This window comes from Paramisgurnus dabryanus, chromosome 20 (assembly GCF_030506205.2).
Source record: "Paramisgurnus dabryanus chromosome 20, PD_genome_1.1, whole genome shotgun sequence".
Classification (NCBI taxonomy): domain Eukaryota; kingdom Metazoa; phylum Chordata; class Actinopteri; order Cypriniformes; family Cobitidae; genus Paramisgurnus; species Paramisgurnus dabryanus.
Window position 1 is genome coordinate 26650657 of NC_133356.1, and position 15221 is coordinate 26665877.

Consider the following 15221-nt stretch of genomic DNA (forward strand, 5'->3'; position numbering starts at 1 on the left):
TACACCCCTGACCCTCTTATCTCAGTCCCTGGGCTCTGTCATCTCTGTCTCTCCAGTGACCTGCTCTCCTGTCCAGCATTTCACAGGCCATAAAGTGGGCGGTGGCGGCTCAACTCAGGTCCAGGTGGAGCTTTTCTCTGAGCGCTGGGCTGACCTCACAGATTTCACAGATACCTAACACCCTATTCTCACTGCTCTTATCCTCTCGCTTAGATCTTTAGCTACGGAGAGCACTACACGCTAGTACACACAAACACGCACGGACTGAACAATGTTAACCTGCCAGACAAAGCTGTGTATTCAAAAGTATAATATTATTACCATATACGTACAGACATTCTTACATTTGGTTCAAATATGTACCTCTGAGGTACTAATATGAACTCTTTAGGTGAAAAGGTAAACTTTTTTTGAAGGGTCCCGCCCCAGATATAGCTAGGTTCATTATGTTGGGAACAAATGTCCATACTGACTAATGTACTATACTGTATTAAACTAGGTGCTGTGAGGAAGCCAGTATATATCCGCGTTTAACCTTTCATTTAGATAACATCTCTGGCCTGAAGTCTTATTTGGCCTACCTCATAAAACTTTCAAAACATACCAGAATGTTATTGCACCCGCCATGATAAAGTGTGTGTGTGTCCTGGTGAGTGTATTTTAAAGTCATTACTGATACTTGTCTATATCAGCAAGCCAGTAAAACACAGATATAAATGTGGGTAAGACTGCTGTGGATTGTGTCAACAAAGAACATTTATGAGCGCAGATATCTGCTTTCTCTTCATCTCCATCTCCACGCGACTTTCTTCAACATAATCCTCTGGTCTCCGCGGGACGTCTGGATGTGGAACTGACTGGGCCTCTTTCACAGGGGACTCCAAAAGTTTCCAGAACCTGAAGGTCAGAGTTTAAAAGTCATGGGTCAGCTTTTAAAGTCGACGTTCTCCTCCGCCTGCGCTTTGTAATTTAACTTTAATCAAGCTTATTAGGTTAATGAAGTGCTCACATGGAGCCTGTTTGGTTAATCATCTTCTCTATTGGCCTTTTAGGCCATCGGCGAATCGACACAAGGGAGCTTTTAAGGACCCAATCAAAATAAAGAACAGATGCCAGTGTTAAAGGGTGTTGGCCACAATAACATTTAGTGGACAAGCTTATTAATGAAATTTATTTGGAATGAAGGAGGAGCATCTTGACTTCTGACCGATGATTTAACATGACTGACCAAGCTGAGAAGCATCAAAGAGTGCAACAGGGTGAAACGCAGGTTGACTGGACAAACGCTGCACCTGGCCATAATTGAGTAATTGACCTAGAGATTTATGATAACCATGATTGTGAATAACAGGCATTCTTCATTTGGGGGCCGAAAGAAAACCAGTATTTAATGGTCTCCCATTAACTTTAAGGGGCATTCACACTAACAGCGGATTGCGGTGACAAAATTACAACACGTTATTTATTATTACTAAGAAATGCCTATTTCTGGTAATATTAGTGTGGGTGTGAAACAATGACCTAATGCAGCTACAACCTATCATATTTAAGATATAAGGTCACATGCGATTTATCAAGTGTAAGCAATATGGAAAAGCTAATGTTATTGCGAATAATTTCACTCACATATTTTTAGTAAATCATAAAAACTGTGCAAGGAAAACTGTTATGGTTTCAGTACACAGTTTTTTTTTACATTCAAAGGATGGCCATTTGTCCAGCCAGCCTGCTCTCATGAAAATTTGTACATATGTTATGAGTTGGCTACTTCCTATACAAAGTTAATCGTGCCAAAATGTACGATTCTCATGAAGAAAAAACCAACAACACCTTAACCCCACACCTAACCCCAAATTCACAGGGGTCAAAGCAAATAGTACAAAAACGTACAAATGTGGTCGTATGAATTAATACAAATTAGCCCTACTGGTAAAATATTTACGAATTCTCGTGAGATAGCGTTGGTGCAGTCCACCATACACATGCAAGTATCAAGCTCTAGGAAAGGCCACTTAACCAACAAAACAGCCATTTGGTGACCTCCAGTGATAAGATCCCAGTATGTGTAACAAGCGATGTACTATCTCAAACTGTTAAAGGCCACTTCAGTGAAATCAACACCTCCTTTTCCTGTTTATCTAATCAGAGGAATCTTACCAAACACTTTGATCTAAAAGCCATTCCAGCAGGAATTTTCATGTCACATTGAGTCATTTAGCATCGATTGTGCTGGTATGAATGTTTCATGTGAAAGCAGAAGAAAAATGGATGGGATAAAGAAAAGGACCAAGTCGTAGGTTAAAAAAGACAACCCGTCCATGTGTTTCTGGCACATGATGTCCAACACGTCCCTGTATAAAACCATGTTCAAAGAAATCAAACTTGGTTCTCTGCTTTTAAAAATACACTGCAAAAATTCCTTGTTGCACTTAAGTTTTTAAATGTATTCAATTTGAAATTACAATTAATTTCAACTCTCTTGACAAGTGAGAAATTGCTATAAATTATAAAAATAAATTATAATAAATAACTTATAATTAAAATAAATAAATAACTTGAGCTAATTCAACTTTATTTTTTTATTTTTATAAGAAAATTGAAATAAATTGTAAATTCAATTGATTCAACTTAAAAATGTAAAAACTTAAGTGCAACAAGGATGTTTCATGACATGAAACATGATAGCCCAGTCTCACGAAATTACGTACCTGTAGTCACTTAATTTTTTTATTCTTTTTCGTGATACTGTCACGAATTTCCACATTTTTCGTGATCATATCACGAATTTCTGTTTATTTGTCATTGTCACATATTAGTTACTGAACTGTTTTGTCCTATTTTCTTACAATTGTTGCTTCGGTTTAGGGTTAGATTTACATAAAATTACATCCTTACCCAAACCTAAAATTCTAAAATTAAGAAAATATAAAAAAAATAAAAAAAATAGTATAAACCAATATGTAAAGTGACATCCTAACGCAAACACCAAATCTAACCCTAAACTGAAGCAACAATGGTTTGAAAATAGGAAAAAGCAGTTGGGTAACCAAAGTTTATTCAACATAAAATTATGCTAAAAAGTTTAACTTTAGATCAATAAATTAAGTTTAAAATATTTTTTTTTAAGAGGTGATACCAATTGAAGTAATTAAAAAAAAAAGTGTATGTGAATGCATTTTCAATCCCCCCTCCCCCTATTTATATCCTATCTGAAACAAAAGCAAACATACCCAGATCTGCCAACCTTGGATTTTTTTTGAGTACAGTAGCATCGGCCGAAAGGACAGAACATGGGTTTAACTTTTAACATATAATTTAACACATGCATGCGCACACGCACGCACACACACCTCTTGGTAACTTTCAAGGTAACATGCTTCACCCATCCTGCCATAATCTGCTTTAAAAATAATAATAAATGTGAATAAAATCATGTTTAACAAAATTTGCCATACATGGTGATTAATAACATTATTAATGTTAAATACTGTATTCTCCAAAGTTTAGCATGTCTGCACAAACACTGTTAAAATAGTGATATTCCTGTTGAATAGTGACATTCTGTTATCATTTCCTTACCCTCATATTGTTCCTAATCTTCATGATTTCTTTCTAGTGAGTGAAACACACACACAAAAAAAAAAAATATTTTGAGAGACAAAAAAAATGTTTTTCCCTGACTAGGAAAACATTTAATGGAGAGCAGTGGGCACCAGATCTGTTTGGTTACCAACACTCTTGAAAAATTAACTTATCACACAATAAAGAAACTCATAAAGGTTTGGACGGTCTATTATGTTATGTAAACTATGACTGAATTAAATTTTTTAAGTTAACTATCCCTTTAAGACAGTATTTTAGAGTTAACACTGCTTTAAGTTCCACCATAACTGTGACTGTATGTCTGTCTTTAATTTATTGTAGCTTTGTTTACTGTACAGTAGTACTACATAGGCACATATCACGTGGGTGCTCGAGAGATGAGATATTCTCCATTTATAAAACTTTATTTGATGTGGTTTGTATATGACGTTTTATTTAATTGACAATTATCAAGAGCGCGTTATTGCAGAGTGCATTAAATCCGCTTCACTTGGATGTCAGGTGGATTCCCTTCACTGAGAGTGAACTTTGCGTTTTTATTTGACTAAAACTGGATGCTCTCCCCCATGGTAAAATCATGGTCCTTTTTCGTAAGCGCTCAATTATAAATTATGCTAACGTACAAATCAGAAGTACTGTTAGCGCATCTTGCGGTCAAGTGCACGTTATGAAACGGAGCCCTAAATCATTATTTCAACTTGCACATCCACCCTGACCAGTTTACCTTAGGGGGTCAGACGTCTTGACTCTCCGTTGAAAAAGATTGTCAGAAACTGCGGGTGGAGGAAGATCACGCGGGATTTTGTGGTTCCGTTGATAGCAGACTCTTGTTACTGATTGGCCATACGACTTGTCAATCATCCCCACTTTCTGTGTGGTGGATGAGCCCAGTGCTATGATTAGACATATTTTTATTTTTTCTGTTGCTTCTTTTGAATATTTTGCGCGGCCGAGACGTAACCAGGTTTTTGCGTAGTTTAGAGGGACAAATCGTACCACCGTACTTTGAGGTCAAAATGAGTACCTGCTACGCAAAATGCGTACAGGTTAGCAGGTCTGCATACACAAAGAATTTTTTTTTTTAAAAGTAACATGCCTCGTATTGGAGGAAAATGAATCACTACAACTCCTTTTTAACCTCCCTCATTTTGACTGCATTAAGAAAAGCAGGGCTTGAAAGCTAACCTTTTTAAAGCACATCCATAAAATAGAGAAACCATGTGTGCTAAATCTGCTGAAGTTCTGCTGAAGTGCTGAATTACTTGTCAACACCGCAGCCCATGACAGAGGTGAGTAACAGAGCAGACAATCCAACAGAAACACGACTGGGGTCAAAGGTCAAATGTCAAAGGGCGACAAAGAAAAAGTTGTCCTGCGCGCGTTGGTAAATATTATTCTATGCAAAACATCTGGAAAACACATCATGGATTAATAATGATACAGTACACGTCAAACGTTGATTTTCCATGCCTTACTTTTACATTAGTCACAATCTATCATCTTACCACCAAAGCGGTTATTTACTGAAGCCGTGCCGCATAACTGCACCTCTCTTACTGCAGAGGGTTTGTAAACAGCGACTGAAGACTGAATGTGGATTGATGCCTGAGGAAAGCTAAAGAGTCTCTTAATAAAAGTACAGCACAGACCAGCGGTGGATTTCATGAAGACTGCACCATTTACTAATCCTTGAATGAAGCGATTAATGTGTCAATCCTAAATATGTTAAATCATTGACAAGGATATACTGAAAGCAAAAGGATAAGCCCTTGAGGTTTACTGCATTCACTGAAGTAACTGCCGTAAATATTTGTTGGAAAGGAAAAAAACAAGTATTATTTTAATAACTGAATAGTAATGATGCTGTTTAATTGTTGCATTATTAACATATCAATCATTTACAGTTATTTATGCACACACATGTGAACGGGTTTACAAATTTGCATGAAGTAAAGTAAACTTATCCTTTGTTTAGTAATATAAACATGTAAATACATAAACAGTACTGTACATTATTTTTTCATTTGTAAAAATCGCTAAACTTGATTCAGGCGTAGGCCTAGGTGTATGTGTGTGAAAGACTATAGTAATCCCATGACTCGAATCACTAAGAAAACACAATGATACCAAAGTAGATGGTAAAAGTGTGTGAATGCGGTATCCATTTCTCAATGCTAAAATATATTGCATAATGGCAGACAAGTGCAGACAAGCATGCATGCATACCAGACAGCTCCGTACAAACTAAATCATGTATAGTGGATATGCAAGTGACGGGGCGGAAAAGCGTGACCCACAGCTGACAGGACGCAACGCTTCCTCATCCTGAGCCCCCAAATGTAAAAGAATGCATGAAGACGACCAACAGTGATCCCTGCGAGCTTCTGTCCGGTGTCGTTCTGATTCACCAAGGACCCATAACAGACGCATACGTTGCATTCAAATGCCCCCGATTGACAGGTCGCCCGCTTAAGGCTGTGCCGCTTGTTATCCGGTGTCAACTGTGGTCAGCATGCAAGGTCAAGATGGCTTGTGTGTAAAGAGCAGCTTTGGGAAAAGCAACTTTAAAACTGCTGTATTTTGCCATGTAGTCCATAATTAAAAGCAATTGCTCTGGTTTTTGTATACAACTTTAACTATCTCAAGTTTACATGCTTGGAAGACAGGAAGGTACACTCTCATATACAGTATGCATATATAACAGACACACTGTTTCAGAAAACAAAAATCTATTTTACAGTCTATAAAAGAGGGGGCCAGGTGGGTTCATTGTGTGAGTATAGGGGTATAGGGCCCATTTTAGGGAACTGGGTGTATTGTACAAGAGATGGATGCTTGCATGGATCATTGAATGACCCTAAGGCTCTTTTCTAAAGCAATATCACATTCCTGCACCACAAGCCTCCATGGCTGTCATTGCACATTGTAAACAACAGTCTATAAAGTCAAAGCAACACTGTAGAAAAATGGAGAGCTGTTTGAGTTCCCTCGCAGTATCCGGCACTGACTCACACAAACTGAAACCTGGAGAGAACCAAGAGGGGAAAAACTCCACGTGGGGTGCAAGGCAGGCTAAATATAGACGCAACCGTCAGTCCTAATTCACAGATATTATGAAACACATGCATGTGTGCCCGTGCAGGCACACGTAAACACACGCTCACACGCAGAAACCGAGTACAGAGAGTCAGTTGCTTTTGCTTATTAAACCAAATGAAGTGAGATTACATTGGAAGCAGATGAATTTCATTATTCTTGGGCACATAAAAAGCAATATGGAGAAATCTAAAACAGAAGGAAGAAAGATGGAGGGATTAAAAAATTGCGCATATGTTTTTAATTTGCTCTCGATGAAATGTAAGAATGTGAACTGCATGAAAAGAATACAAATAATCAATAAATAACATTTAATGGAATCAATCGATCAAATTCTGGCATTATTTTCTCATGCCGTTCCAAACCCGTTTAGTCTATTAAACAAATTTTTTATTTCTGCTATTTTTTATATAATTAAAGTGAATGACAGGGGCTATAAAACAACCAATAATAAAGCACGGGGTGTGAAATGCTGTGGCTACACTCAAGTTGTCACTGGGATGGATGGTACCTTATAAAAAGGTAAAATATGTACAATTTTGGCACAGATATGTACCTTTGAGGTACCAGTATGTACATCTAAGGTACCAATATGCACCTTTTAGGTACAAAAATTTACTTTATGAAACTTTTGTACCTCTTTGTCTGAGATTTTGTGATGTGCAGAAACAAAACAAATGGGTTTGGAATGGCATGAGGGTGAGCAAAATTAAGATTTTTGGATGAACTATTCATCTCAACAGAAATTCAACAGAGCAAATAAGCCAAGCGCAGCATGGGAAAACAGCTTTGTTGATTTTCACTCGAGACCTTGCAAATCATTTTTTACATAGAACTAAAATCGTTTCATTGGAATGAGATGAACAAAGATAAGCCGGAGCTATTATTAGCTTGTTTTGTTATAGCCCGAAACCTTGGTTAGGGCAAATAACACCTAATAGGTTTACACATGGCTAGGCCTGTTCGACCTGAGGATTTCTTAACTCAGAAACAGGTTTGCTAAATTGCGGTGGGGTGCCAGGTAGACTAAAGAAGAGAGCGAGCGACTGTTATTCTTGCTTGTGTTTTTCCATTGAACCGCAGTTCACAGGTTCAGCAAAGAGAAACTGAGGAATGAAAGACACATGGAGATTTTATTACTTAAAGGTTCCTTGGTGGTTCATTGCAGGATTTAAAATATATATATTTTACACTGACTTTAAAGGAAAACACGACAATTTTTCAATATTTAACTATTTTGTTACCTCAACTTAGATGAATTAATACATACCTATCTTTTTTCAATGCATGCACTTAATCTTTGTACGGCGCGTTGTGAATGTTTTAGCATTTAGCCTAGCCCCATTCACTCCTTAGGATCCAAACAGGGATGAATTTAGAAGACACCAAAAACTTCCATATTTTTCCTATTTAAAGATTGTTACATGAGTAGTTACACGAGTAAGTATGGTGGCATGGAAACATGGAAGTGTTTGGTGGCTTCTAAATTCATCCCTGTTTGGATCCTAAGGAATGAATGGGGCCAGGCTTAATGCTAACACATTCACGACGCGCTGTGCAAAGATTAAGTGCACGCATTGAAAAAAGATAGGAATGTATTAATTTGTCTAAGTTGAGGTAAGAACATAGTAAAATGTTGAAAAACAGTGGTGTTTTCCTTTAAGGCATAAGCATTTTGGTTTTCTGTATAACACTCTTACAGTAGTTGCTGAAAAAGGTTCCTCATAGTGATGCCATAGAACAACCATTCTTGGTTCCTCGTGGCATATTTTGAGTCTTGATGTTTTGCCTAATGTCACTGGGCTATTTTGGGGCTAGTTTTGATTAGTCATTGGGCTGGTTTTGCTACACAGACCTGGCAACCCTGACAGCACATGTAGAGGGGCAAACATTTTTCTGAATGGCTCTTATATGCTTTCAATTTGTGTTCACATGTGTTTAGACCGTGCATGGGATACGGAACAGTTACTTTACCAAATGTCCCTTATCCAAGCCCCTCCTCTCTTTCTCCATCTCTCTGTCATCAATCCACCCACCTCACCCCACCCTATTCACAGTGTTAACAATCAGCACATGGCCTGCAGCATAAGGGCTGTAATTGGGGCTGAACCTGGTGCTGATTGTGATGGATGAAGAGGATCAACAAGACCCAAGATGGCTTCTTTCATCTCCTCTCTTCCTCTCTCTCCTCGCATTCCCATGGCAAGGTCTAATGCGCGTGTTTGAGATGCATGCTGTCTGTGAAGTATTTTTCTGATGTATTTACCTCGTGGAGTACTTGGTTAAGTGATACAGCAGGAACTTAGCAGCATTTCTGCTGTTGTTCATGAAGAATGATGACGAGAGGCTCCAGACAGCATAACAATAGACAGCTTTCAGTCAAACCACTCAGCTTAGACTCGTCCATCACACTTGAACAACACTAACCCAAACAAATAAAGACATTTGTTTGAGTCAGACCTCCAGTTGATCATGTCTATTGTATACAAAACTGAAAAGATTCTCAAGTTTACCTCAGAAAGAAAGAAAGTCATACTAGCTTTAAAATGACATATGGGTGAAGAATGAAAACAGAACTACTGTTCCTTCAAAGCCACAGCTGCAAAATAAACATCAACAAATGGATAAATGAATTACTAATGTACACTGCTTTCCGGCACTAATAAAATGAATTTCTGACCCCGCAGGTTTACTGCACTTTATCCGTGCTCATCGATTAATCTGGACAATTGAAACCAGGCCCTGACCACATGCATTTACATTCACACATTATTCACCCAGCAAGATAAGCAAATGCATTTCTGTTCTGACCACAGAGTAACTAAAGTTCTCCAGCAGACCGGGTGATCCGCCGCCTGACCACCCTCACCTAACCACACTAAACACAATCTACACCCACAAATCACAGCTGCCCCGAGCGCCCACTCACATAACAACACTGTATGGTAATCATATACTTTAATTCCTCTGACTGGTTAACATACTGTATACTGTCTATTATCTACTGTAAGTAGGAGTTCGAAGCAGCTGTGATTTGTGGGTGCAGTTTGTGTCGTATACCTCATACAACTCTTTTTCCCTGGCTTGCAAAGGTGTTTTTTAAAAGGGCCTTGCATCTCAAAACATTTAGATGATAGTAGACCAGGGATGGTCAACTAGCCGCCCGCGGGGCAAATGCGGCCCTCCAATCATCTTTATAAGGCCTGCCGGTCATCTTTTTCAAACAGCGTGGTTACTTTTACCTTTACATATAACAAAAAAAACGGCCAATGAATTGGAAGGAGAGTCTGAGAGGGGCTGTGTGGGGTGCCAACCATCTGCGGGTGCATAATTAACCGATTCAATTTGAGCTTTGGATGCATTTAGGGGCAATGAACCTGTCGATTTTATTGTTTTATACTGTTGTCTGAGGTCTACTTAGGATGTTTGCGTGGTTTTTACATTCAAAAACATCAAAAGCAATAAGTAATAGGCTATTTTGTAATATGGATTAGTGGCCCTCTGGAGAGATGCTTCGTTTGAAGGGGCGGGCCGCATTGAAGACCTGGACGTTAACGGCCACTGCTATGATTGGAGAGCTTCATTCCCCGTTATTACATGTGGGGAAATGTTTTAAAAACATTAATGTGTAAACATAGCAGCCGAACACATATATGTTTGAGCCACAAAAGAGTCTGGGTGCTAAAGATGGTACACATAAATGACAAAACGTATAGTAAAGTAGAAACAAAACTTTAAACTGGACGTGACTAAATTAAAGGTGCAATGTGTAATTTTTAGAAGGATCTCTTGACAGAAATGCTAAATAAAATACAAAACTATATTATCAGGGGTGTATAAAGACCTTTTTATAATGAACAGTTATGTTTTTATTATCTTAGAATGAGACGTTTTTCTCTACATACACGGAGGGTCCCCTTACGTGGAAGTCGCCATTTTGGGCCGCCATGTTTCTACAGAAGCCCTTAACGGACAAACTTTTTTTACTAAGTTGTCTCTTTCAAAAGCAAGGGGTGAGCAGTGGACTGAGCCATTGGTTGCAATTCACAACCTCACCACTGGATGCCGCTAAAATTTACACACTGCACCTTTAATGTATACACCACAGTAAACGTGCATCAGAATCTAAACTGCGGCTGGTAAGTCCGTATCAGTTGTATATTTCTATTGTGGTTGTGAGGTTACTCTTTAGATAGACGTAATGTTACATACCACAGTTATATGATATTATAATATACCTTCAAGGTAACACTTTATTTCGATAGTCCACTTTAGACATTTTACTAACTATTAGTAACTTTGCAACTACTTATCAACTACCAATCTTTAGAGAATTAGTAGACTGTCTGCTTAATATCTACTAACAGTTTATTGAGATGATTTCTCAACAGATATTCAACTGACTATAAGTATCTTTGCAGGTGCATGTCAACTTATTCCACTAACCCAAACCTCTTCCCTAACCCCAACCCTTACAGTCTACTAATACTCTAATGTCAGTTAGTTGACGTATAGTTGCAAATTATTGAAAGTTAGTTGACATGCAGTTGCAAAGTTATTTATAGTTAGTAGAATGTCTAAAGTGGACTATTAAAATAAAGTGTAACCACCTTCAATTATTATATGTTATAATTTATGTTTTGGTTATAGATCATATTTTTAAAAAAACATGCATTATCGAAAAAACACATATCCAGTATTTTGCCTTTTAATTACTGAAAACTCATATTTTCTTTTTTTTTAAAACAATTGTAGTTTAACATTGCAGTAGCCAAATGCTTATAGTTCAACTATGAACATTGGACAAAAAAGTTAAAATCATCACATGTATTTTTGTATAGCACTAACTGTAATGCAGAGCTCTTAAACTTCTTTTATTTATAACTGTTTAACTTTCATTAATTGTTACATTTCAAGTATGCAAAACATATAGCCTAGTCTTCTCCTAATAACTAAAATACTTCATGTTTTTTTAATAATATTTGAAAGATATATAGGCTAAACCACCTTTTCCATTGTATATTACGTTCGGACACGACTGTCAGAGTTCTCCCCCTAGTGGCAGTCGCAATGAAATTTCAGTTTAGTCATAAATCCATGTCTACATGAGAGAAGCTCATTCCAGCGCAAGAGCCTTTAATCTATGAATATATTTACTTAATCATTTATTTATCAGTAATAGTTTTTAAAGGATTCAAGTGTTACTGATAAAGTAAAAATAAAAAAGAACTGATCATTTTTAACTTACACACAATGTTTTGATTGGGACACCCTGAAATACATCACTTCCAGTTTGCGTGTCACATGCGGTGTAGTCGCACAAGTTTATTATTTTTGATGCATCCAAAGCAAAAATTACGCACTTGGAGATGGTTGGCAACCCACGCAGCCCCTTTCCGACTCTCCTTCCGGTTTATTGGCCTTCATTTACAGTTGAAAGGCAGCTTTAAAGTAACCACGCTGATTTTAAATCAGACAAAGATGACCGGGGGGTCGGATAAAGAAGATTGGAGGGCTGCATTTGGCCCACTCTGTCAGACGAAAATGGTCCCTAGATGTCACTAGGGAAGTACACTTTTCAAAGGTCCTAATATGTACCATTTAGGTATATATTTGTATGCATTTTGGTACCAATATGTACTTTTTTGAAAGGGTACAACCCCAGTGACACTATGAGGGCAATATGAGGACTGTTATCTTCATTACGTTAGCAACACAAAGGTGATGGTGGGTTTAAATCACAGGAACAATAATTATTTAAAAATAAGAAAGCTTAAATGCATCAATGTAATGATAATGCATAAAAACATAAAAAGGAATAGACCAACTGTTCCATTTGCTCTGTATTTAATCTCATTACTTTAGGACAAACAACTCAAAGTGATGTAATTTGTGACTCGTCTTGCTTATAGGAAAAAAAGCAGATATTTAAACATGACATAATGCTGTTTAACTAAAGCAACATTCAACTTCTCCTAACTATAGACTTTATTTATTTAATGTGATCCTGGTGATAAGACGTGTAAACAAACCTGGTTCAGATGATCTTTCTACATATGGCAGTGATACAGCCGGGATGTGACACAGCACTGTTGGGTTATATTTAGCTGTACCTTTGTCATTAGAAGCCTGTGTTTATATCATTCATATCAAGTTCAGCAGGTCTGTGTCCTTTTGTCGGGGTGCTACGTGCCGTACGAGATCATGCTATACCTGCTGCCCGGTCCGAGGCGATGAGAAGACCAGCATAAAGTAGATTTCACCCAGACAGCGCTATGATTCATCCATAAAATAACAACAAGCTGGCAGGGGGAGATGAGGACATCAAAGAGCAGATAAGGTCTGACCCGCAGTGGGTTCAGATTTAATCTAGAGTAAGTTTGGCTGTAATATAGACGGTGAAGTCGTGTAGGTGTGTGGCTGTGTGTTATGTAAAGGCAGAAGTAGGTCAAAGACTTTAGTAAACCAAATTACTCATAAACTGTCATCATCGGTCACAGGCTGGTGTGTCACTGTTTTCTTAACAGATAGCACATGCTGTGCTAACAAATTCTTTTCTGGTTAATTGAGACCTGAAAGCATCCTCAGACAGATCTATTTAAAAAAAAAAAAAACAGTACACAATTGAGGCCTTCATGTCGATTCTAGAACACACAAGGAGACGTTTTGAGTTCTTGACATGCAAGTTAACAGTGACCAGAAGCTCACAAAGAAACACAATAAATTCATCCATTAATAAAATCACTTTTCATGTATGTACATTGTTTGTGTTTTTTTGTTTTTTTTTCAATATTACCATGTATTCAGTGGTAGGCGATGAACTTTTTTTTTGAAGGCGCATGATGCGAAGCTCATCACAACCTATATTTAGCCCGTCATGTATGTGGCTTGTCATGTCAAAATATGTGTGCGGCCCGTCATGTGAACCTATGTGCATCTCTTTTATCATAAACCCCTTCAAGCATCTGCAGCAGGCAGGAGATTTTGATATGAAGCATGATGCACATGGTTCACATGACGCAACAAAGACACATTTTGACATGACGAGCTACACACATGACAATCCAAACACATATTTTGAATTTGCACCCCTCGGAAGAGAAGTCACCGGCTGTCATTGCATGTGCTGTAAAAAAATATATAATTTCAACATATAATTTTAAGTAACTTTAAAGGTGGGGTGCACGATCGTTGAAAGCCAATGTTGACATTTGAAATCACCTAAACAAACACGCATGATAGACCCACCCCACACACAGGCAACCCAGGCAATGATGTCGGTTAGTAGACACGCCCCTTACTGCTGATTGGCTACAAGTGTGTTTTGGTACTCGGCCGACTCCCTTTTCCAAAGCGTTTCTCTAAAATTGTGCTCCCCGCTTCAGTTTTAACTTCAAAATCAATTTCAACTTGTTTTTCTTAGTTAGGTCAACTTATCACAAGATAATATGTTAAAATGTAGGTTGAATTTACGTGAATAATTAAGTTGTTAAAACTGTATGCTGCATTTTTTTTTTACTTTTTTTCCCGTATGACTGTACTAATCTTAACAATCTGTACAATCTTACTAATCTTAATTAACAAAGATTTGTTATTAGGAGGAGTCAATTTATTATTGAGCTTATACTGAATAAAATGTGTTAACTTTTTTTTCACTAGATAAACAATTTTACATTAAGTAAGGGTTTTGAAAGTTCCCATTATGCATTGTGGCACATTCATATTGGTGGGTAGCCTACAGTATAGGAATATCTGTCATGTGACCTTTTACGTCATTCCAGTTGCCTGCCGCCATCTTGAGTACCTACCGAGTACAACAGTTTTGCATTGGCTAGCTTGCTATGATTTACGAATTTCTTATCTTTTACTGTCTATGATTTTTACTGATAAGGGAAATGGCTACGAAAGACAGCATTTCGCACCTCAACTGTCATGAAAAGAAACGCTACTCTAAAAGAAATCTTAGTTAGGGTGTGATGCCTACTCGATTCCTGATGCGTTCTTCCAGCCTAAAATAAATAAATAAATTCCAGTTCTTCTATTTTTACAACACTAAGAAGGCACGACACAACATGAAACTTTGCTCAAAGTATCACCTGGATCTCTACACATGAACGCGAGCATTGAGAACATTGTTTGTGTACACAGAGTTTACTAAAAAAAAAAAAACTGACTTTGGTGTCCGCTCGTCATCTTTGTCAGACGTAAATAATCGACTTCCGAATACGAAAGAATGAATCTCATATGAGGCTCATAAAAGGTCAATATTGTTTTTCACTTGCGACAAAACAACTAATTATCCGTGCATTTATATGAAACTATGCTTTAGGAGCTATCCATCTTTACTCTCCTCCCTCCTTACATTGCATTCGGAGATCGATACATCTTGACTGGGAAGATGGCGGAGAGCGAACACAAAAACAACCAAAGTCAGTTGTTCAAAACCTTCTTTTTAGTAAACTCTGTGTACAAAAACAATGTTCTCAATGCTGACATTTAATGATTGTCACCATGGTTGAGGT

At 37.7% G+C, this 15221-nt stretch overlaps 1 long non-coding RNA gene across 1 annotated transcript in view; it reads right to left on the reverse strand.

Moving 5' to 3' along the window:
* Positions 1-430: 430 nt before the first annotated feature.
* The window catches only part of LOC135787394 (uncharacterized), a 120552-nt gene continuing 105761 nt past the window's right edge, over positions 431-15221 (reverse strand). Inside the window, exon 5 of the long non-coding RNA XR_010547063.2 lies at positions 431-897. This is a non-coding gene — a long non-coding RNA (uncharacterized lncRNA). The remainder of the gene's footprint in view (positions 898-15221) is intronic.